General features: G+C 36.5%; 1 pseudogene; it reads left to right on the top strand.

Moving 5' to 3' along the window:
- The window catches only part of LOC149199161 (putative glucan endo-1,3-beta-glucosidase A6), a 56755-nt pseudogene extending 44541 nt beyond the window's left edge, over positions 1-12214 (top strand).
- Positions 12215-23549: the final 11335 nt, after the last annotated feature.

The raw sequence follows: 23549 nt of genomic DNA, 5'->3' as shown, positions 1-23549 counted from the left end.
CCTTGGGAGAATTGATACACCTCTGAAGTGACCTTTGGAAAATCAAGTTTTCTCCTAGCTTGGTTAGCCAAATGACTTGCTTGATGAGTAAAATAATAACTAGACACAAAGATCTTTCCAATGAGCTATCATGAGCTCAATTTGGGGTTGCGGAAGGCATTCAAAAGTTGACTGAAACAACACTATGCCTTGAGGCAGCCTCATTTGGCACATTTTGACCAGTATTGGGATATTTGACTTTTGACAGAGAAACTGAATTCCAAATTGAAAAATTCTGGTTGGGTTAGAAAGTAGACTCAAAGACCTTTCCAACGAGCTATCCTGCACCCAAGTCACCTGGAAAAGGGCGCGATGCACATAGAGAGCGCAGAGCACTGGGAGAAAATTTCCAGTGTAAATTTACACTGGCGCGGCACACAGGGCTAAAAGGCCTGAAGTTGACTGAAATCTTCCTCCAGAACTACAAATTCTTCATTCCACAAGGTTTCCACAAGAAAACAAGGTCACTGTGCAAATCAAGGTCATAAAGAAACGTTGCAAAGTGATTAGGAGAGCAAAGTGTGCATCGTGCGTGTTTGAGTGAGTTGGAGGCAGTTCCAAGGAGCGCGGCGCATATACTCAGGGGCACGGTGCACGCAGAGGGTGTGGCGCACACAGAGCTTGCCCACAGTTCAAACTTTCCACAGGCGCGGCGCATACCTAGGGTGTGGCGCATACCTAGGGCGCGACGCACTGGGCTTTGCGTGCGACGCACACAGACCAAGGGCCGAAACAAGGCCAAATCACCTCCAAATTTTTGTGAAGCCCATCAAATTGAAAGGCAGGCTCTTTGAAATCCTTTTTTCATCAAGTTTTATCAATGATATGGTGTTTATAGAGATGTTTGAATGTCACCAAAATGCATAAAGTCAACCATAAGAAACCACCAAGAAAAATGATGGCTAGGGTTTCTAAAGTGTGTTGTTAGTGCCAAGGTTCCTTTCCACCCATAATTTTCCTCCCACCTATCATTTTTCCTATCCCCCCTTTCTCATTTTTCCTAATACCCCTGCCCTAAATTACTATCAAACCCTCTCCCATATCCCTCCATTGTCTGGTAAATATGACACCCCAAACCCTACCCTATCAAAGTACCCAAACTCCTCCCATATCCCTAAACAAATTTCTCCCTATAACCCCTATTCCCATTACATTACTCCCTTCCTAATACTCCCTGTTTCATTGTTCCCCTTGGTGATAGACATCACAAAGGCACCCAGCCTCACACCATCATCAAAGGGCAGCCTAGGTACAGTATACACAGCAGTCATGGCTTCACAACATTCATCGGAGAATGAGATGGAGAAACACAGTGATGGGCGAAAGATAACAAGGACAAGTACATGCTTGAGCACATGAAAAACCATTATTGGGTATGCAATCATGTTTGCAAGGCGCAAATAAGGAATTTGAAGGCAAAATTGAGCAAAGCAACAAAAGAGGAAAAAGAGGCAAAAGAACAAGATCGGCTTCGAATCTTGGCTGAGGCTTCCTTGGCCCATCATAACACCCCATAGAGAACCTCCAGCCCAAATTTCAAGGAATTTGGGGAATTTTTGGTCACATGGTAATTTTTTGGGCAAAAAACAGGGATTTTCTCCCTGTGGCGCGACGCTAAAATTCTAGAGCTCCAAATGAGGAATGGCTTGCAGTTTTGGATTCATCATGGAAAATTACGACTACTGGTGTCCGGGCAAGAAATTTGGGCAAGATCTGGGTCTCCTAAAGGTCAAAAAACTCCCAAAAATAGCCTCTCTGCCACTTTTTTGACACACAGAAAGCAGTCTTGGGAGAATGGAGATTTGAAGGGGAAAATGAGCACCAAATTTGAAAATTCCAGTTGGGCTAGAAAGTATACAAGACAGGCTTTCCATCAAGCCCACTTGGGCACATTTTGGACACCTGCAAGTGCCCCAAAACAGGCCCCAAAGTAGCGCGACGCACAGAGAAAATGGCGCAGCGCACAGAGGAAAAATTGCCATTTTGCTTCTGTTTCGCAAAATTTCGGTTCGCAACTTCTCCAAGTGGGCCCGCTCATCTACACTTTGGTTTTTTGGCACCAAAGGCGGCATTTAAAGAGTTTTTTCTCCAGATTGGCTTCTATCCAAATGGCGAAGGAAGGCAAACGGTCACCCAAACCAAATGTCATGTTTGTAGCGCTGCATCTGTAGCTGATGGTTGGCTCTTCATCTCCATTTTGAAATGATTCGAGTAACTCCCTAACCCCTGGGTGTTCTATCTCTTCCTCACACATTCTATATATTGTATGCAAGTTATTTGCAAAGGGTTAGTTGGCTTGTAACTTCTGGGAGACTGTGGGAAAGAAACTTTGTTTCTTCACTGTGTATTTTTGACAGAGAATTAATGAAAGGCAGCAGCTCTGTTTCATGAGATGGTTGTGAGTGTAGCAAATGTGTCTCTTATGTTTTCATATGTATTTCGTTATGTTTCATAATTCAATTCATGTTCATTTCCAGCGAAATTTTCTGAGTGAGATTAGGTAGAATCAAATTTTATTGCTCTGCCTGTGGGAAAATTTCATGTTCAGTGTTATTCTTCTGTTGAAAAGGATTCATGTCACTATGCCCTTTTCACTTTCTTCAGCAATCTCTTCATGCCGCGGTACCTATAACTAAATTGTTACATTTTCTGCCTACCTTGCCTCACAGAATAATCTGTGCCTTTGTATTAAATTCTCTGTTCTTTGCTGAGTGCCGGTCCCATCACATCCCAAAAGCTTGGTCATTCATGAAAATTGTTTCCAGAATCCTTATTCACTTACTAGCCTAAGGTAAATATTTCATTGTAAGTCATCTCAGATCGTTTTCGACTATCCATTCACTGAGCGTGACACGGAGAGAGCCCTCTCCTGCTGTGGTAGGGCTAGCTACCAGACTGAGCATGGTTTGTGGTTACCCTAATTTTTGCCTTCCTTCAACCGGAGGCAGATTTAGGTGCTAACAAGGTGCAAAAAATTTGGAATATCATTGAACCCGAAGAAGTCCTTGTTTGCTATCAAAGAAGGGAAACTGTTGGGCCATATAATTTCAAAGGAGGGAGTAGTAATTGACCCCAAATGAGTATCTGCCATTGAAACATTGACCTTACCTAGAAACAAGAAGGAGATTCAAGCTTTTCTAGGCAAGATAAATTTTTTAAGGTGATTTTTTCCAAATTATGCAGAGATTATAAAAGATATAACGGACATGCTCCGAAAGGACCATGAAGTCAAATGGACTCCCTCTTCTAGGCATGCATTTGAACAAATAAAAAGGGCAATCTCTGAAGCTCCCACCTTAGCCAGACCTGATTATACTAAGCCATTTAGTATTTTCTCTTTTGCCTCTGAAACAACCCTTGTTGCTATTTTATTACAGAAAAATGAAGATTCCCATGACCAACCCATAGCCTTTTTCAGCAAGGTTATAAGAGATGCTAAGATTAAGTATGAAATCATTGAGAAGCAAGCCTATGCCCTTATTCAAGCCCTAAAGCCATTCAGAATGTATGTCTTACACTCACCTATTATTGTTTATGTCCCTATTAGTGTTGTGAAAATTGTCTTAACCCAACCAAACACCGATGGGAAAAGTGGTAGATGGATCACTCAAATTCTAATGTTTGATCTAACTATCAAGACTACTAAGCTATTAAAAGGTCAAGGATTAGCTAAGCTTCTAGCTGAATCCAACTACAAAGTACTTGCAATCAATTCTGTTTTAAAAATACAAGGGAAGAATACACAAGAACCTTCTGTTCTTGCAGAAGGGTAGAATCCACAAGAACCTCTAGCTTCAGAGCAGATTAGTCCTATATACATTGATGAAAAATTCACGCTGTCAAACTGGTATCAAGATATAGTAAATTTATTGATCAATTTTGAGTGTCCAGCATCATTCTCCAAAACCCAACATAAAACCCTTAAGTTAAAATCAGTCAAGTATTGCATTATAAATGCAAATTGATACTGGAAAGATCCACTAAATATTTTGTTATTATGTTTAACAGAATCAGAAACTGAAGGAATCATTGACTAGTTTCATACAGGATTTCGTGGGGGACATTACGCTTGGAGAACAACATCATACAAGATTATGAGGGGAGGATTTTATTGGCCCACATTGTTCTTACAAGTTGGGGCAAAAGTCAAAGGTTGTGTTCCTTATCAAATGTTTGCTGGAAAACAGAAATTAGCAGCTCTTCCACTCGTTCCATCAATAGTTTCAGTGCCTTTTTCTCAATGGGGATTAGATTTTGTTGGAGAGATTCACCCCACTTTAAGTAATCAACATAGATGGATCCTCACTGCAACAGATTACTTTAATAAATGGGTGGAAGCAATTCTAGTCAGAAATGCTACTAATTCAGTAGTAATTAAGTTTATTGAGGAGAATATCTTATCTAGATTTGGTTGCCCAACTCAAATTGTTACTGATAATGCAAAATCTTTTTCTAGTGTTAAATTGATTGAAATTTTCCAGAAATATCAAATTCTGTTACATCATTCAACTCCATATTACCCTCAAGGTAATGGCCTTGCAGAATCATCAAACAAGAGTTTGGAAAAGGTAATTAAAAAGACTCTAGATGATCATAAGAAAAGTTGGGATTCACATTTGATTTACGTAGTATGGGAAAATAGAATTACTCCCAAGAGGTCAGCTGGAAAATCTCCATTTCAATTAGTCTATGGGAAAGATGCAATATTCCCTACTAATTTGGCCTTCCCTGTTTTAAAATTTCCGCAGGATGCAACAGATGAAGCTGATGGTTTTTCAAGAAGAATAAATCATATTATTGAGCTTAATGAAAAAATAGATGAAGTTCAATACAAATTGAATAAATATCATAATAAGATGAAGATCTTGTTTGACAGAAGAGCAAGGGAAAGGGATTTTAAAGAAGGTGACCTAGTTCTAAGATGGGATGCCAGGCAAGAAGAGAAAGGAAAGCATGGCAAAGTTTACAATCTATGGTTTGGACCTTTAGCAATTGCTGAAGTGAAGGGTAACGACACTTTTTTGCTATAGAACCTTGAGGGGCTATATTCCACTTATCTTGTAAATGGAAGGTTTCTCAAACATTACATTCAGTACTAAGAAGTTGAAATAGTTTTCATTATAAATACTTCGGTTTTCTTTTCCTTTCCAAGATGTCAGTGTGATATTTTTTACTGCAAGGACTCCATAGCTTGAGGAGAAGGCACATGGATCTGCAGGTTCTCTGCATTCTATAGGAGAAAGCAATCCCCAGTTAGAGCCAATGTTGTAGCATTTTTTGGTTTTGATAAGAGAGTATTTGAAAAAATGTTAAGTTAGGATATGGACATAACAATAGTGAATAAAATTTTAGTAAAAGAAAATATCTTGATGATAATTTCCATATCAAAGAAAATTTTAGGGTAGATGCTCTAAAAAATCAAGGCAAAAAGAAAATGTTAGGTTAGAAAGAAAAAAAACAAATAAACTATGAAAGTGAGCAAGTCTAAATGCCACTACTATTTTTCCTGCAAAATAATGGTTTTGTGCAGCTTGTCATAAATGCCACAACCCATGACAACCAAACTGTTTAATCTTGATTGCTTCATGTTTTAACTTTGATGTTATAGTTGGAGAATAAAGATTTGGCCAAATTGTTTAATCTTGGGAGATCAGTAGTTAGGTAGAGAATAAGAAGGTGCCCACCAGTTTAATCTGAGCCCTTGGAGGTTATAAGGGTAGATTTAGATAGTTTTCTTTTGTAAAGAAAAAGAAAGGAAATGGTTTTGCTAGCTTAAATGCACCCATTAAGTGAAGAAGAAATGATAGGATAAGCAAAGGGTAAGTAGAGAAAGGTTGCAAAAGTTTGATTATTCATTGGACAAAATGTACATTTATCATGTTTTTATGTCCATGAGGCAATTACACAAGGCAAATGAAGTTATACTAAATCAATTAATTAACTTCCCATTCATCCCCATTCACCCTTATATTCATTAATTTCCCCTTCCTACCTTTATACATTCATATTAATTCCTTTTCCACTAAGAACCCCTTTTCCTAAGGTCAAAACCCTTTTTTTAAGAAAAGTGAAAATCCCATGTAAAATCCCTTTTTACATAAAAAACCCACAAAAACATGTTTTACCCTAAGTATTATGCATATATGAAAAGAAAATAATCCCATTAAAAAAAATTTATACTTAGCCCATTTTCCCCTTTTCCACTCATATTTCATATTAATACTAACTATAGTATTAAATCCTTAAAGTATCCCCTTTCCCTTATTATATTAACTTCTTATTTAAATATCCCAAAACCTTAGTTTTAGAATAAAACTATGTATTTTAATATTGCATCACAAAATGTTGATGGATAGCAACCTTTCATATGAATGGACTCTTCCCCGATTGTGATATGCGATCAATGATGGGCCCGGACCCGAACAAATATATATCATATTTCATAACCATTTTGCGTCCGCCTCCATCGCAAGTCCTAGCTATATATATATCCTCCTCATTGTGATATGCGATGTGAGACAAACCTAACACAATATATATCATAGTTCATCGCCATTTTGCATCCATCCTCATCGCAAATCCCAGCCGAAACACCAACCCTCCGCCATTGCGATCCCTGATTGCGATGGGAACTTGGACCTGATCATATATCATACATGATTTATTCCTACGTTGTGTTCGGCCCTTATCGCACTCCTTCCGATGGGCCTTCCCTTTCCAAATTGCAATAGCCATATGCAATTAGCCCGGACCTAATATTATTATCTGCACGAGTTCATAAAATTTCAAATCCGCCATATGTGTTTTTGCGAAGATTTTCCTTGTTAAATCATTTTTATGATTTAAACAAAGAATTAACCTTAAACCTCAATTTCACCACTAATCACATTTTTAACCCATAATATAGCCATTACCGCCATAAGTAATCCCTCTGTACTCCTCCTTTCGCTCCACCACTGTTCACCTTTACCTAATAGTGCAAAAAGTTAACTGTTTCTCCATTTAAATGTAGAAAACACCATTTTTGCTCTGTTTTTTCTTGTTTATTCAGAGAACCCTCCATAAGCCTCTAGGACCAAATAAAGCCATGGATTCACCCTCTGATACGCCCCAGACTCCTTCCGATAACCTTTCGAGCTCAATAAAACTAATGGAGACCTCCTCTGTCACCTAGTTTTCTTAATAGTTTCTGTGTTTTGCAGGTAAAATGCTTCTGTTCTAGGCTTAGAAAAAAAAGGCCTGCATAACATTTTGAAGACAAATATGAGCGATTTACTATGGAAAACACAGTAAAACTTGAAATGCACAGTAAATTCTATTGAATAGGGTTAAAGAAGATTTACATAGTTTAAAGAAGTCAGATGAAAGATCAAAATGAAGAAAACAACCAGCGTAGAGGATACAAACAATAAAGCAGCATAAAGGGTAGAATATTAAACAACAAAGCGAGCACAACCTTAATAAAGGGGACAGCAAGAAGCAGTTCAAACAACTGCCCCTATCTTCTTCCATGAAATTTTTTTCCTTTCCTAGAATAATCTTAAACAATTTTAAGATATTTCTTAGTTTTATTATTGTATAAATAACTCTCTTCTCGAGATGTTATGGGTTCAAAGTTCATGGTTGATTTCTCATTACTTGTTAAGTCGTGATTGCTTCATTCCATTTTGAACCTGGTTGCACATTTGAAGGAAGCTTTTCTGGACACTTGATGTAATCAGTCTTTCTGGAACCTTAATACAAAGCAGAGGATTCTGAATTTGGCCTTACACAGTTTGTGTTACCCTGTAAGATTTTTCCAATTTTCAATCATCATGTTTTTCTTCATATGCTTATGACTTACAAAGATATCTAGATAGGAACAATTTGTGTCTCAATTGATTCCTATAAGCTCCTGAAGTGATAATCTATTAAGAGAATGGATTAATGAACTGTTTGTTTAGCTAATCCCCTCTAATCAATAAATCATCAATATCTTGTGTAAGCTTAAGTATACTTCCTTGAACCTTTGGAACGTAGTTTATAAGGTTTTCCTACTTATGATTGTTCTGTTTTATAGTCTGGAAACTGTGATAATCATATTATTTTCTGTCCTCATCTCACCACTATTTTGACCTATATCACTGTGTAAAGCTTTATAGCAGCCCTTTGTTGAAATATTAATATTATCCAAAGGATTAATTATTTAAATTCTAAATCTACCTTCTTTCATTAGTCTTCCAAAAAACTAAAATAAAAAACCCCAAAACAAATTATTTTAGATGCTTTGGCATTGGTAGCCTGACCTACTACTATCTCAGAGGAAAAACAGCTCTCACAAGTCCCTACATAAATTGAGATACCATATTTCCACTAGGATCCAAAATGATCCCTCCCACTCCAATCTCCCCATTTATAGATGGTCTTTAATCAAATATGGGTCATTCATTCAAAATAGAAAACGAGGAGAGCATTTTAAAGAGTTTTTTCATAAAATCTGGGTTATTTTGTGTGGTTTTAGATAAATGTAGTATTTTTTATATCGAATATGGGAGAAAATTTATAAAGTTATTTCATTAAATATGGGTTATTTTATGGGGTTTTTAAATCCTATGGGTTATCTGGTCAAAATAGAAAGCAAGGTTAAATTTTAGCCATGTGTGATGTTAGGCTGATGTACTAGTGGTATTTGATGGGTTTTTTTAATGCAACATGGGTTATTTGTGTAAAATAGAAAGTAAGATAAAAGTTTAAGTATGTGTCAAATTATATGGATGTTATGTTATGATTACACATTTGTGTAGTTCAATTCTTACAACAAATTGCAGTACCGTACAAACCAACATAGATCCATCTTAACTCCATATTTACCAAGCATAGGAACCTGGAACAAATCTCTCGAGATGCAAACTTCCTTTTGAGTGCAAAACTTGAGGAAAATTTTTCACCTAGATGGATTTGGTTCCACCCATTACTTGATAGATCCTTAGTTAAGATGGATATATGCTAGTTCTTAATACTAGTGATTGCACCACATGTTGCAAAGGAAACGTTGTAAGGAAATAGGAAAGGGAAGAGTAGCATTTATGAAAGAAGATGTGATATGTTATGTGTTCTAATTGAATATTTAAATTATAAATATGAATATTTTATTTTAAAATAAATGGTTTGGAGAATTGTTTGAATAAAGAAATTGATTTTTTATAACCTTAGTTTAGTTAAAACCATCGAACTAACAAAACAGAGAATCAAGCTTCCTATAACGCGGGAATATTTTTTTAAAGAATTGAACAAAAAACATGGACCTTTAACATTATGTGAAAACTTTATTTAAAGAATCTCAAAATTGTGAGCAATAGTTTGATAGTTTTGAGTACTAGCATAGATCTATCAAAATCCTAGATATATTCAACATTGAAAGAAGTGTAGGCCTCAACAAGGCTCATATGGATATTTTCTAGTGTGTGTGGTTAACATGTTTTTGTAAATGTTTTCTCCTATTGATACAAAATTAAAAAGAGGAAAAAAATGGTGTTAAAGTTGGAAACATAAATGTAGAAAGACAAATCAAGAAGTGGGAGGAGCAAAGAAACATAAATGTTGAACAAATACAACTCCAACCATGGAAGTGTCATGTCTATAATGTCAACTTCAAGGAAAAATAAGAATTGAAAAACCAAAATAGTAGGTATACAAATTAGCAAGGACGTGGACGAAGTGAACTTATTTATCACAAGTCATAGAAATTTGTGATGTACCTAAGAACTAACAAGAAGCAAGAAGCAAGAAAAACTCAATAAGAGTAAATAATATAGATTAACCATGGAATCACATAAGTTCAGAGTTTATGTTGGGCTTAACTCAAAAGAAAAAAAAAAATTCTCCTATGTGATTTCTACCAAAAACACTCCTCTTAATGTAATATGGATCACATAAGCTTGAATTCAGAAACTTTATGTTGTTGAGAGCATGTTCTAAAAATGATTTATTATAAATATTATAATAAACATGCAGATGCAACCAATATTAACAAGCTTTTCTTCAAAGAAGTTGTTCAACTTATTTATAGTTTTTATTACCTTTATAGTTTATTACCTTCCGCAACTTGAAAAATGTGATACTTGTCCATATGTCTTTGTAAATTAATCAAGCTATCAAGCTTTAACAAATTTCACAAGGTATCAGCTTTGTCATTGCATCATGTTTTAGATGTCTACCTTGAGGATTATAGTATTGGGAATTTGGCAAGTCACAACTCGTTATTTGAGCATTTTTTGGGTGAAAGTCATGCACTGGAGGTTACAAAAAGCTTTCATTGACCAACAATGCGTTCTACACTTTTTATCCTCATTAGTCTACGCTGTATAAAATTATTTCTTCTATATATATTATTACTTGTACATTAAACATAACTTTATATTTGTAATTATCATGATATCTAAATTGTGCAGTGTCCAACAAACTATACTAGATTTTGGCAGTTGGATAGATGTTAGGGATAAAAGTGTCATCAAGGATAAAGTGACTATTAGAGTTAAACTTAAGCTATATATGTTCCATTATGGCTCATAGTTTAAAATTTTGTTTAATTTATCCCAAATCCCTATCTTCAAGGTTTTTTCCTTTCATGTATCGATTTTTGAGAAATATAGTTAAAAATATCAATATACGGGAAATCTATCATTGTTTTGAGCTTTTTTTGTCTATGAGTACCTCTTTTTTGTTGTTATTAGTGAATTGTATGGATATGTCCATATTTCTATTGTTGGAAGATATCTTTCCTAAGAAATATTTTTCATCAGTTCAATTTCCTTACTTCCATCTATAAAATGTTTGCTTGTGCTTATTGTCTCTTGTTGGTTCTTAGGTCCGTTTGACATTTCCATGAATTGTGACCATTATCACATTGGTTAATGATCTCTTAGTTAGATCCAATCTTATCAAATGAATTTTATATAGACTTCATTTAATTCTAATAGATCCTTGACCATTATCTCATGATCAATATCTAATGTATGTCTGTAACTCCGCACATATATACACTTTATACTTTATAGTATATACTTACAGACATACAATAGTCCACATATATAATTGTAGTATGCACTTATACAGGATATCAATAAGACTGTACTAAAGGAATTGGGATATAAAGTGAATGCAATAATCTGGCCCATGATACTAATCCAGAAATCCTAAAGGCGCTCTCTCACAACAGTATTAAGGTCTCCATCATGGTTAAGAATGAATACATTTCCAAGTTCTCTGTCAGCCAGTCATTTGTAGACAAAAAGATGAAGAATAATTTTGTTTAATTCTATCCTACAACCAGGATCAATATAGTCCTAGTGGGGAATGAAATTTTATCAAACTACTCCAACAACCAGACCTGGTATCAGCTAGTGCCCACTATGTTGAGAATCAAGAGAGCTCTACTTAGATATAAGTTGCATCATATCAAGGTAGGAACCCCTTTGGCTATGGATTTGATCAACACTTCATTTCCTCCATCAACTGGTGCTTTTTGGGATGATGTTGCAAAAACTGTCGTGAAACCAATGCTTGAGTTTCTGACTAGAATGAGATCCTACTTTTTTATTGATGTGTATCCTTACTTTGCTTAGTCTTTTGATCCTACGAATATTTATTTGGAATATGCCAATTTTGGGGATCATGAAAAAAACTACACCGACCTTAATGGCCTTGTGTATACACTATGTATACTAGTTTGTTGGACCAACAACTTGATGAAGCTTTAGTTGCGATGAAGAAACTGGGTTATGAGGACATTAGGTTAATCGTAGCTGAAACTTAAAGGCCCAATGTCGGTGACCTTAATCAGTTGGGTGCCAACATATTTAATACAACCCATTATAATAGGAGGCTTATAAGGATAATGATTGCAGATCCTCCCTTGGGAACCACTCGTAGGCCCATTCAATTCATCCCCAGATACATTTTTTCATTGTTTAATGAGGATCAAAAGCCTAGAATGGGAATTGAGAGACATTGTGATTTGTTATATCCAAATGGATCAATGGTTTATGAGATTTATCTCCCTAGGGAACTTCATGATTTAGAGTATAAGTGTTTCCCTCCTCCAACTCCACCCTACGCTAGCAAATTATTGTGTGTTGTAGATGTTAATCTAAGTGTTTTTTCCTTATCGTCTGCTATTAATTATGCATGTTGTTAAGGAAAAAAACACACCACAAGGAAAATACCTTACAAAGGAGGTTTTTGTGGAGGCCCCTATGAAAATAGCCCAAAAACCTGTTTGTAGTGGAGGTCACTAGTGGAGGTGGGAGGGCAGATGTTTTAGTGGATGTTTTTGGATGGTGCATCAAAAATATACAAACACACTAGTGATTTACTATCCATATAAGCACCAATGATTCATATAACATGGTGCACTGTGGAAAAATTATTTTTATAAAATAAAAATAAAACACAATGTGCTAAATAACACAATACACCAATGCTTGAATAGTTGATAGCATTGGTTTCCTTCACATAACAAAACATCCTGGTCCATACCACTAAGGAGAACGACTGTAGTTTTAAATTTTAGAAAAATGTGGTTCTATTTTCCAACAACACTCTAGTGCAGTAAACTTATCAATACACCTAGGGGCATTCTCTAAAGCACACTTCTAGGCAATTTTTAATTTCTAGAAAAAGAGTGTTGCTATAGTAAAAGCACAACACTAGTGCGGTACTTGTATAGAAATTCCTTGGGGAATCTCGAGAAAATAACCACGATATTTTTTAATTAAAAGAAAATGTGGCTCTTTTGGGTATATCCTGGATTGGTGCGGTTAGAGAAATTCACTGGAGGAGGGTTAAATAAAAAAACCCTCCCAGCCGTAATTTTGATTTTTACCATCTATAGTGTGGGAGAGCTTTGAAGCACCGGTGCCACTCTTTCCACATGCAAGCACCCAAACATCAATGCCTCTCTTGCTCACCATCCTTCCATATTGTGATCATTGTCTGAGTTTCTAATTTTTTCAAACCGTGTTAAAATTTGTTTTTCTCCATTATGTGTCCATAATGCTTCCCCGGGGACCAAATTTCCAAGTAATGCCTATGTTTCTTTCTAATTTATATTTTTAGCACATTAGAATTTCAAATTAGGTTAAATATTTCATTGTTTTTCAAAAAAACAAGTTCACCACGTGGTGCGCTTGATATGTTTGGCTCACACCAATAACTGTGCGCTATGTAAATTTACAAGGTGCACCACATTTCAGTGCATGAACATAACACACCATCATTATTGTAGTGCATTGTTTAAATGAAAATGCACCAGGAAAGATGCAACAAATGTGTCACACTCAGTGTGTTTATATTTACCAAGCGCACCACAAAAATAATAATTAAAAATATAACTATATCTCGGTGCATTCAATAACCTGAGCGTTATGTAGCAATGCAAAAAGGTTATATGTGCGCACTGGTGCACAAGTGTGCCACATTGCTATCAAAATTTAAGTTTTTGAACCAACAGTGGTGCATCATACTTATGTGTGCACCAATATCAGTGTGGTTATAGTTGAAAGTTCATCAATGTTGATGCATGACTTTATTTTGAGCTCACCACTGATTTTTAATTTAAAGTTATGTTTCCATATTTATAAATACATTTTTCATTTAATAAAATAAATTATATTTTATGAATGAGGCTAATGTATTTTATATGTCAATCATGTAGCATAGATGTTATCATAGGGATCAAGAGTAGCAGGCAGGCCCCATACATTATGGTTTGAACATGGTAGATCAGAGAGAGAGAGAGAGATTTATACCCTAACCCTATTACTTCAATGACCTGAGCACTCTTAAGCAATGTAGGCATCCTCAAGTACTATGAAGAGGCTACATCCCTGAAAGCGTTCTCTGTCTTATGGGTGCATCTGATCCACTGATGGAGTGCCCAGGAGTAGACTTTCATTGTTGGTCCTAGGGTGTGGTATAGGCCCACTAAGGAGGAAATATAATTTATGACTAGCCCATCCAGGAGGGGAGGGTTATCCCCAGTTCCCTAATGTCCCCGATGGGGTTTCATCTGAGAATAAACTTGCCTGCACTTAGAGATATGTCCATCATATTTTTAGGTTCGTGGTGGATAGCTACAAATTTCTTCTTTTGTTGTAGAGGAGGTAAGGTTCCTCTCGTTATTAGTAACCACCATTTTACACTCTAATAGTGATGGAAAACACATTAGTAATCCTTTCTTGTATTATGTTGATTCTTTGATTCAGGTGCCAAATTGCATCAGATGGTCTGCCATTTTTTTGAGGCAATTTTGCATGGATTTAGATAGATGTTGTGTGTTAAGATATGGGAGGGAGACCTTACCTTTCACATCCAAGATTTTGTGTTTATTTTTTGAGAGGTTTCCAAATAAGAGGCCTAAATTTGATCGTTTCCTTCCTAGGCTGATCACTGAGGCTAGGATGCGCATGTTAGGGCAGATGATGCCCAAGAGGGGTCTGCCAAAGTATCCAACTAGGATTTCTCCTGAGGCATTGGCGTTACTGGCCAGTGAGGATGACCATGCGTTTGTTGGTGTTGGAGTTTCCATACACAAGGGTTGATTGGAGAGGGTGTCCCAACATCCTCTTCACAGGGGCTAAGCTTTCGAATGATATAGGTAATATTAGTGTTTTCTTTAAATTAATCTAGTTTAATTTTCTTGTTTTAATGAATTAGAATAAAATTTATTCTAACACGTTCTTTAACTTGTTTTATTATATTATTTAATGAAATTTTCTAATTATGTTTGTGCACTATATATTTTGTAGACATCAACTCATTTGATGGGGACATACCTCCTCCCCCACTACAGGATGGACGATGTTAGTGTCAGTATCTGCATAATTCCATAAAGGATTAAAATTCACTCTTTCCATTTTCATTTTAGGAGTCCCATACTGAAAATTTTGCATCATTCCACTAGGTCATGATATACTAATCCACTGATGGTTGTTTTCTCTTCATCAAATCTAAATTTTTCCCTCATAGAGTATACTTGCTAATCCTTCTCAGATTATCTTCGGTTATGGTTTCATAATCAATCTACAGTCATGATTTCATTAGGTCATAGGGTTTCACCACCAAGGTCAAAAGTTTGATGTTAAAAGGTAAATAAAGGTTAGCAAGGGTATGAGGATGACTAAGAAAACAAGCATGATGATTTGTAGGTCAGAAGGTACTGAGTTATTATTTTTTTAGCCTAATGTAATTTTCACCTCAAAAAAATGTTCTTGAGGTGAAAACAGAGTATTTTAAGTTTATTGGTATTTCATATGTAATTTTAAGTTTATATATGTAATAATGGATCTCAGCTACACCAGAACATTTCTCCTTGCTGCAAGACAAAAAAACATTGCAAAATTCAAGTCAAATTGAGCATTCATCCACCTGTCAAACAAAAATGGAAAGGGTCAGAAAAGCAAAAGAAATTAAAGTGAACATGACAAAAAAGGTTAAAAGGTGAAAGTGACAAAAATATTAGCAAAAGGGGTTTAAGGAGCTAAAGATTAAATTCAAAGGTGTATAAATGCCTTCTTTTCTTCATATCTTCTTTATTTCCCTTTTACCCTGCATTGAGCGAACCCCAACAGTGTTTTTTGAGATTTAAAGGTCGAATAGCAGAAATAGTGGAGGCGCTGCACGTTTCCTCTTGGCGCTGCGTGCTCCCTTCAGGCGCTGTGCACTCCCTTCAGGCGCTGCACACTTCCTTTGGGCGTTGCGCATTTGGCCAATTTTGCCCATATTCATTCTTCGGCGTTCCTAATACCTTCTTAGCCTTAAACAAGTAAGTATCCTCTTCAAAACATCATTTTCCCTCTCCTCAAAGTTATTTCCTCAATGTTTGAAGAGTGAAATCAAGATTGGTGTTAGTCTCACATGCAAAACCCTAGTTTTTCTCCTAGCCCTGATTTTTGCAAGCAAGCTTCTCATTCCCCATAAGATACCTAATCAATACCCTATATACCCTTTCAGAGACCTCTATTCTTACACCCATCAGAGTCCCATCTACCTTTCCCTTTTGTTTTTTCCTTCCCAAACACTTGCATTCCCGTACCAATTACTTAGGGTTTCATAACAAAGACACCATGGATGATGAAGAATATAGGCCACACAATGAAGAAGAAGGATCAGAAAAAGAGGGAAACATAGAGCAGAGAAGGCCACATAAAGGAGGGAAAATTTATAGGTTTGAGCCCACATATCTCAAAGAGCTCCTAGCTTCTTCTATGACAGTGACATCCTTTAAATGGTTAGGGTGTTATGAGTTTTGTGATCAGGTCCGAGTAGTCTAGTACCACCCTAAATTGACTAGGCTTTTCATAACTAAATTTCAAGATAACCAAGTCACTCTTGTAGGCATAACTTGCACATTGTCTGCTGCTGTCATATCAGCTGCCACTGGGATTCCAGAAGTTGGGGAAAAATTGTTCAAGCAGGGTGAAATAAAAGCACATTTTTATGAACCATACATCAAACCTAGGTACAGAAGTGAAAGAAAAGGTTCTTTCCCTCTCCCATACCCCCTTGATAGATATGCATCTATGATGAAGATTATAATGAAGTATTTTTCATGTGAGGGTATGTTCTCTAGGGTATGTTCATACCACTTCCAGTTACTCATGCATTTCACTAGGGTTAAAATGCTCAATATAACCTACTATCTTTTCAAGAGTGTGGAGAAGATGGCTTACATTATCCAAAGAAGAGAATGCAAAGATCAAATGAAAAGCTTATTTCACCATTCCCTCATAAAGATCATAGTTCTTTATCACCTTAAATAAATTAACATTGCATGGAGTAAATTTATAGCTAATCCCATTTTCACTCAAGTTTCCACTCAAGACATTCCATCATCATCTAATCCATCGTCACCTCGATTATCACCATTTCATGGACCTATTCTTTCATCTAATAGGAAAGAGGATAGTGACAAAGAACAAAGTGATCAGGGTCAAAGTAGCAAGCCCGGAAGGGCTAATTTAGGTACTATGGTGCACACTTATGAGAGAGGAAATAGGAAAGTGTTTGCCCCACAGATTATGGGAGGTGCCTTTCTCTCTTCATCAGCAAAGTAGGTACATAAAGGAAAGGAAAAAATGGTTGAAACAGAAATGAAAAAACAGGAAAAAGACCCCCATGAAACTAAGAAAGATTTTGACTTAGTGGACTTAGATGAGGAAGATGAAGATGAAAACACCAAAATGATCCTCAAAGAGAAAGAAGCATTGATAGGTGACTTTCAGGTGAATCTACAAAAAGAAAAATACATCATATCTTATTATGAACAGAAAAATAGGCAAATGGGAACCAAGCATGAGCTTATGGAAGTTTAGCTCATCAAAGATAAAAGGGAAGCTAAAACGATTAATGTCTAACTTGAGGAAGCCTATGGTGTCTATGGTAAGCTCATGGAGGAAAAAATGCCTAGGAGGAGGCCTAGGACTATAGGCCTAAAGAAATCTTTGAAGCTTGAAAGAGAAAAAGAAGCTCAACTTGCCAACCAACTCACCTTAAATGAACAATTTAGCATAATGATGAATGAGAACCAAGAATATTGGCTTGAGAGGGCTAACAATAATCTTGAGGACCTATTCAAAGAAGAATGGCCAAATACTATGCCATGAGAAACAAAATTGCTAGAGCCAAGCTCAAAGGGGCTCATGCAAAAATTGAGGCCTTAACTCATCAAAAGGAGAAGGAAAAGCTTGACCTATTAGTGGAGGCTTCTCTCCATGCTTAGTAATCTTTAGCATCAACTATGTCAACCATTTTTTAATACCCTAAACTCAATTTTTTCTTTTGGCATTTCCTATTTTTTCCAGGCAATTTTTGTATCAGTCTTTTGGTCAAGCACTTTTTTGGGGCATCTTTTGGAAGAATGGCCACCACCATTGGATTCATAAGACCATTTAAATTTAAGAAAACCACGTCTCCAGATTTGAAAGCCAAAATTACTAGGTGGAAAAGGCAAAAAACCACCTAAAAAATCATGTCTCTATTGATATTCTGAGCCAAGCGCTATGCATTTGAGCAGTCTTGGGAGATTGTAGTTTTTGAGGGGAAAATCATGCTCAATTTGGGAACTAGGGAAATTTTTGGAAAATAGACAGGATAAGCTTTCCAATGAGCTATCCTGGGCTAGATTTGGACACCAGGAAGGCATTCAAAACTTACCTTGAATATGGAACTATGCACTTCCTTCAGGTGTTGTGCACTTGACAAGCAGCCAAAATTTTCACTGTTTCTTTCATAAAACACTTTTCACTTGTGGGATTTTGATTTTTCACTAATGTAATTCATGATGATGATGTAATTAAAGTGTACTTTTGTTACCTAGGGTAGATACATCAGATTAATGGCCTAAGTGGCATGTAATGAATCAATTTGCTTCATATTAGGAATGGTTCAATTTGACCACCCTAGTCTTTAGCTGTCAGTTTAGTTTTTTGTGCAGCTGTTCCTCCTCTCATGGATTCGACCATTGAGGCTAGGATTAGTTGTTTTGAGGCCTATATCATGTATTTTCTCGGTCATTTTGTGGGTTGGACTCAGTGTGGATGCTCAGAGCTTGATTGTACATCTTTGTAAGCAGTTTGGCAGGAGATTAATAAGAATTGCGGCTATTTTTATGGGATCCCTGTGGTATGGAGTTTTAGTATAGCTTATTCTTCTGTGATTATATGTTTACATGTTTTATGTATGCCATCAAATATTTCATTGCTTCTAGTTGAATGTTTTCAAGTTTGATAGGTAGAATCCATTATATTAGTGCTCTGCCTTGGGAAATCATTCATCAATCCATGTTTTGAATAGTCCAAGAGGGATCCATGATTGTCACATGCCCTTCTTAGCTTCTCACCAGGCTTAAACATCTCACCTCATCAACACCTAGAGTGCTAAAGCCTATGCCTACCTTGCCCCATAGAACACCCTACATTTTTGACCTAATTTCCTAGATCTAAACTGCCCAGCTCCTCCTGATCTGGAAAAATATTGACAAAATCCAATCAAAAATTTCATGCTACTATACCTAGCCTAAAATCCTTTACCTGATCCAGTCATCTTGATTGAGATCCTTATGAAGAGAGCCCTCTCCAGGCCTAGTAGGGCTAGCTACTTGGCTAAGCTTGGTTTATGGTTAGCCTGGCATTGCCTCCCTTCAGCTTGAGGTCAATCTAGGTGATAGCATAGCGGAGACCATACTGGGGAACGAAAGATAATCACCCTGGTAGTATCTTTAATTTAAATTCTTGAACTTTGGATGACGAGTTTTAGAATTTACTAGGCTGATATAGAAAGTTGTAAAGCAATATAGAAAACTTCAAAATTTGAGCACACTGGCTTTGAGAAAGTACACTAGGGCCAATCCAAATCCAAATCCTACCCTAGTAGTGGATAATCCTAACTTGATTTCAAGAAGACTCAAAAGACAAGAAAGTACAGTCAGCTTAACACCTTTGATAAAAGTAGATTCCTGCCCTGATGAGTGGTTGTTCTTAGAAGAGCTCTCTTTTGATTTGTCGTTTGACCTTTCTTTATTTAGAACCAAATCTGAAAGTGCACTTGACGATATAGTTCTAGACCCCGAGTTTATTGCATATCTTGAAATTAAAAAGGCAAACTAGTCAATTGATGAGTATATCCTAAATTCTCCTCAATCATCTCTTACTTCTGCTAAGATCCCTAATTTTTCTGAACCGGCATCCACTACCCTCAGTTCATCATTATTCCCATCAACCTCTGAAGTTCATTCCTAGCCTCCGTTATACCTTCACTTCCCCTTCAACCTATCATATCCTATCAAACACCAGCCTGTTGTTCCAGATAATTTAAGGTATTGGCAAGTGTTTTGGGATGATAATGAAATCAATGCCTTTTTGTAGAATGAAGGAAAGTTCAAGAATGCTTCCATTGATGATGATTGTGATACCAATGAATAAGAGATTGAGGTGAATCAGATGGAGATCTTACAGCTAAAGGATAACATTATTCCTAGAGGTCTCATACCTTTAGAGGAGCTTTTTGATTAGGACAATATTGCAAGAAAACTAAGCTTGGTTCCTACCGACAAAGGAGTTGAAGATGTCAATCTCGGAACAGTTGACAAGCCCAAGCTTGTAAAGCGATCAAAAGAATTGTCTCCCAAGGTAAAAGCCCAGCATGTTATATTACTTTTTGAATTTTCTAATGTCTTTGCATGGGATTATTCAGATTTGAAGGTGTATGACAAGGATATAATTCAACATACTATTCCTATCAAGCTGGATCAAAAGCCTTTTAGACAGAAGTTGAGAAGGATCAATCCAAAGATGCTGCCATCCATCAAGAAAGAGGCGAATAGATTGTTCAATGCTGGCATCATTGTTCCAATCAAATTTCCTGATTGGATTTCGAATTTGGTCCCAGTACGAAAGAAGACTGGAGAAATAAGGTTGTGCATAGATTTTTGGAACCTCAACAAAGTATCCTTAAAGGATAACTACCCACTTCCAAAGATGGACCATATTCTGCAAAGAGTAGTTGGAGCATCACAGATGTCACTACTCAATGGTTACTCGGGCTATAATCAGATCTTGGTGCATGAAAAAGACCAAGACAAAACTGCCTTCACAACACCTTGGGGAACTTTTCAGTATGCCAAAATGCCATTCGAATTGAAGAATGTCGGAGCCACTTTTTAGCGAGCGATGGACATCGCTTTTGCTAATGAGAAGGATGTTTTCTTGGTTGTTTATTTAGATGATTTGATGGTATTTTCTGGTTCTGATGATGAACACTTGCACCACTTAAGGATTGTCTTTCAGAAATGTAGGAAGTTTGGGATTTCTCTCAACCCCAAGAAGAGTCTTTTTTCCATGGACGAGGGTAAACTCCTTGGTCATATCATTTCTAAAGATGGTATCTGCATTGATCCTTCAAGGGTGGAGGCAATTCAGCATATAGACTTTCTGCGCAACAAAAAGGAGATTTAGGTTTTCAATGGTAAGATGAATTTCTTACATAGATTTATACCCAATTTGGTGGAACATTTACGTGAAATGACTAATATGTTGAAAAAGGACAACACTGTGAAATGGACCGAGGATGCCATGAAGTCATTCAATTTGGTAAAGTTTTCTTTGACCATAGCCCCAGTCTTGATTAGTCCTGATTACACTCATGATTTCATTATATTTTCATTTGCATCCGAGCACACCATGGCTGTAGTATTGATGCAAAAAAGAGATCAGATTGAGCAACCCATTGTTTTTTTCAGTAGGACTATTCAAGATGTTGCCTTGCGGTATAATATCATTGAAAAATAAGTGTTGGATCTCATAAAAGCATTGAAGGATTTCAGAGTGTACATTCTGCATTCACATACCATAGCATATGTTCCTAATGCAGCAGTAAAGGATGTTTTGATGCAAACTGATCTGGAGGGAAGAAGAGGTAAGTGGATAGCAGCAATGTTGGAATATGATCTGGAGATTAAACCCACTAAACTAATCAAGGGACAAGGCTTAGAAAAACTAATGGCAGAATCAAATCTGCATGCTCTGGACATAAATCTCATTACAGCAATGTCAGAGGATGAGGATGATGGCTCGCTCATTCAAGTCTCAGAAATGTTTCTCCAATCACTGTGGTATTCTGATATAGTTTATGTTATTCAGCATATTTCACCACCTCCTGGAATGTCAAGGAACAAAGATAGATCACTAAAACTCAAATCAGCAAAATTTTGCATTTTAAAATATGCTCTTTATTGGAAAGATTTGGGAGTGGTTCTTCTTAATTATTTGGTTGAAGACAAAGGTCAGTAGGTGATGCATGATTTTCATAGAGGTGATTGTGGCGGTCATTTGTTTTGGAAAATAACATCTAACAAAGTGTTGAGAGTAGGATATTATTGGCTGACTTTATTTTCAAATTTGTATAAGACAGTGATGAGCTGCCATGAATGCTAAGTTTTTCAAGGAAAAAGGAAGTTGCTTCCTCTTCCTTTGAAACCATTTGAAGTAAATGCACCTTTCCAATAGTGGGGACTTTATTTCATAGGGGAAATCCATCCTATATAATATGTGCAGCACCGATGGATCTTGATAGCTACCAATTACTTCACTAAGTGGATTAAGACCATTTTGACAAGGCAGGCCACGAATACGGTAATTATTCAATTTTTAGAATCTAATATCTTGTCTCGTTTTGGTTGCCCTCACAAGATCATAACAGATAATGCAGCAGCATTTAAGTCCAAGAAGATGGTGGAGTTTTGCAACAAGTACAATATTACATTGGGTCATTCCACAACATACTACTCGTAGGGCAATGGATTGTTCGAGTCGTCAAATAAGACCTTGGTGAATATAATCAAGAAAATTTTGGAGGCGAATAAGAAGAATTGGCATCGAAATCTTGTTAATGCCTTGTGGGCCGATAGAGTGAGCAACAAGAAATCCATAGGTATGTCACCTTTTGAGTTGGTTTATGGTACTGATACAATATTTCCTACATCACTTGTAGTCCTGGTCATGAGATTACTACAAGAAGCTGGCAGCGAGGAGGATGATATTTAGCGCAGGATTAATCAAATGATTCACCTTCAACAAACAAGAGAAGAGGTTTCCCAAAACACTTTCTGGTTGCAAGAGAAGATAAAGAAGATCTATGACGTCAAAACCAAAATAGAAAAGTTTCAACTTGAGGATATAGTGTTGTGGTAGGATGCACGAAATGAGGAAAAAGGAAAGCTGGTAAGTTTGAAAATCTATGGAAAGGACCATACAAAATCTTAGCCTATCGAGGACAGAATGCCTTTTTGTTGAAGGAAATGGATGGTTAGGATTTTTCAGGATGGCTAGTGAATAGTAGGCTCTTGAAGCATTACCACTTTTGAGGTGATTTCCTGAAGTTACTACACCTTAATTTTATATACCAATTTGATTTTCCTTGCAAGTTGTCAAGTACACTGTCATTTGAGCTTTGGGGCCCGAAGTGAAGGTTATAAAGTTTAAATGATTAGTGTCAAGTTTGGTTGAGTTGGTTTATAGTCAAATTTTGAGTCAATTTGGTTGAGAGTCAGTGTTCAGTTGTATTGAGTCATTTTTCACTTTTTTGGTTTTGAGCCCAATCAACTAGGCACTTGGTTTACGGTGTTCTTGACAACTCCAAGGAGCTGCCTTCCCCAATAAGGCCAATGTTAGTTGGCAGTATCTGCATACTTCCATCAGGGATCAAACTTCACTCTTTCTCATTTTCATTTTAGGAGTCCCATACTAAAAATTTTGCATCATTCCATTAGGTCATGATATACTGATCCACTGATGGTTGTTTTCTCTTCAGCAAATCTAAATTTTTTCCATCATAGAGTATACTTGCTGATCCTTCTTAGATTGTCTTCGGTTATGGTTTCATAATCAATCTGCAGTCATGATTTCATTAGGTCATAGGGCATGATTTCATTAGGTCTTAGGGTTTCACCACCAAGGTCAAAAATTTGATGTTAAAAG

Source organism: Pinus tabuliformis, chromosome 2_1, assembly GCF_031772625.1.
Source record: "Pinus tabuliformis cultivar Carrire ecotype Pingquan chromosome 2_1, CPIR1, whole genome shotgun sequence".
Lineage (NCBI taxonomy): Eukaryota > Viridiplantae > Streptophyta > Pinopsida > Pinales > Pinaceae > Pinus > Pinus tabuliformis.
Note: the sequence above shows the minus strand (reverse complement) of the source record. Positions and strands in the feature narration are given on the sequence as shown.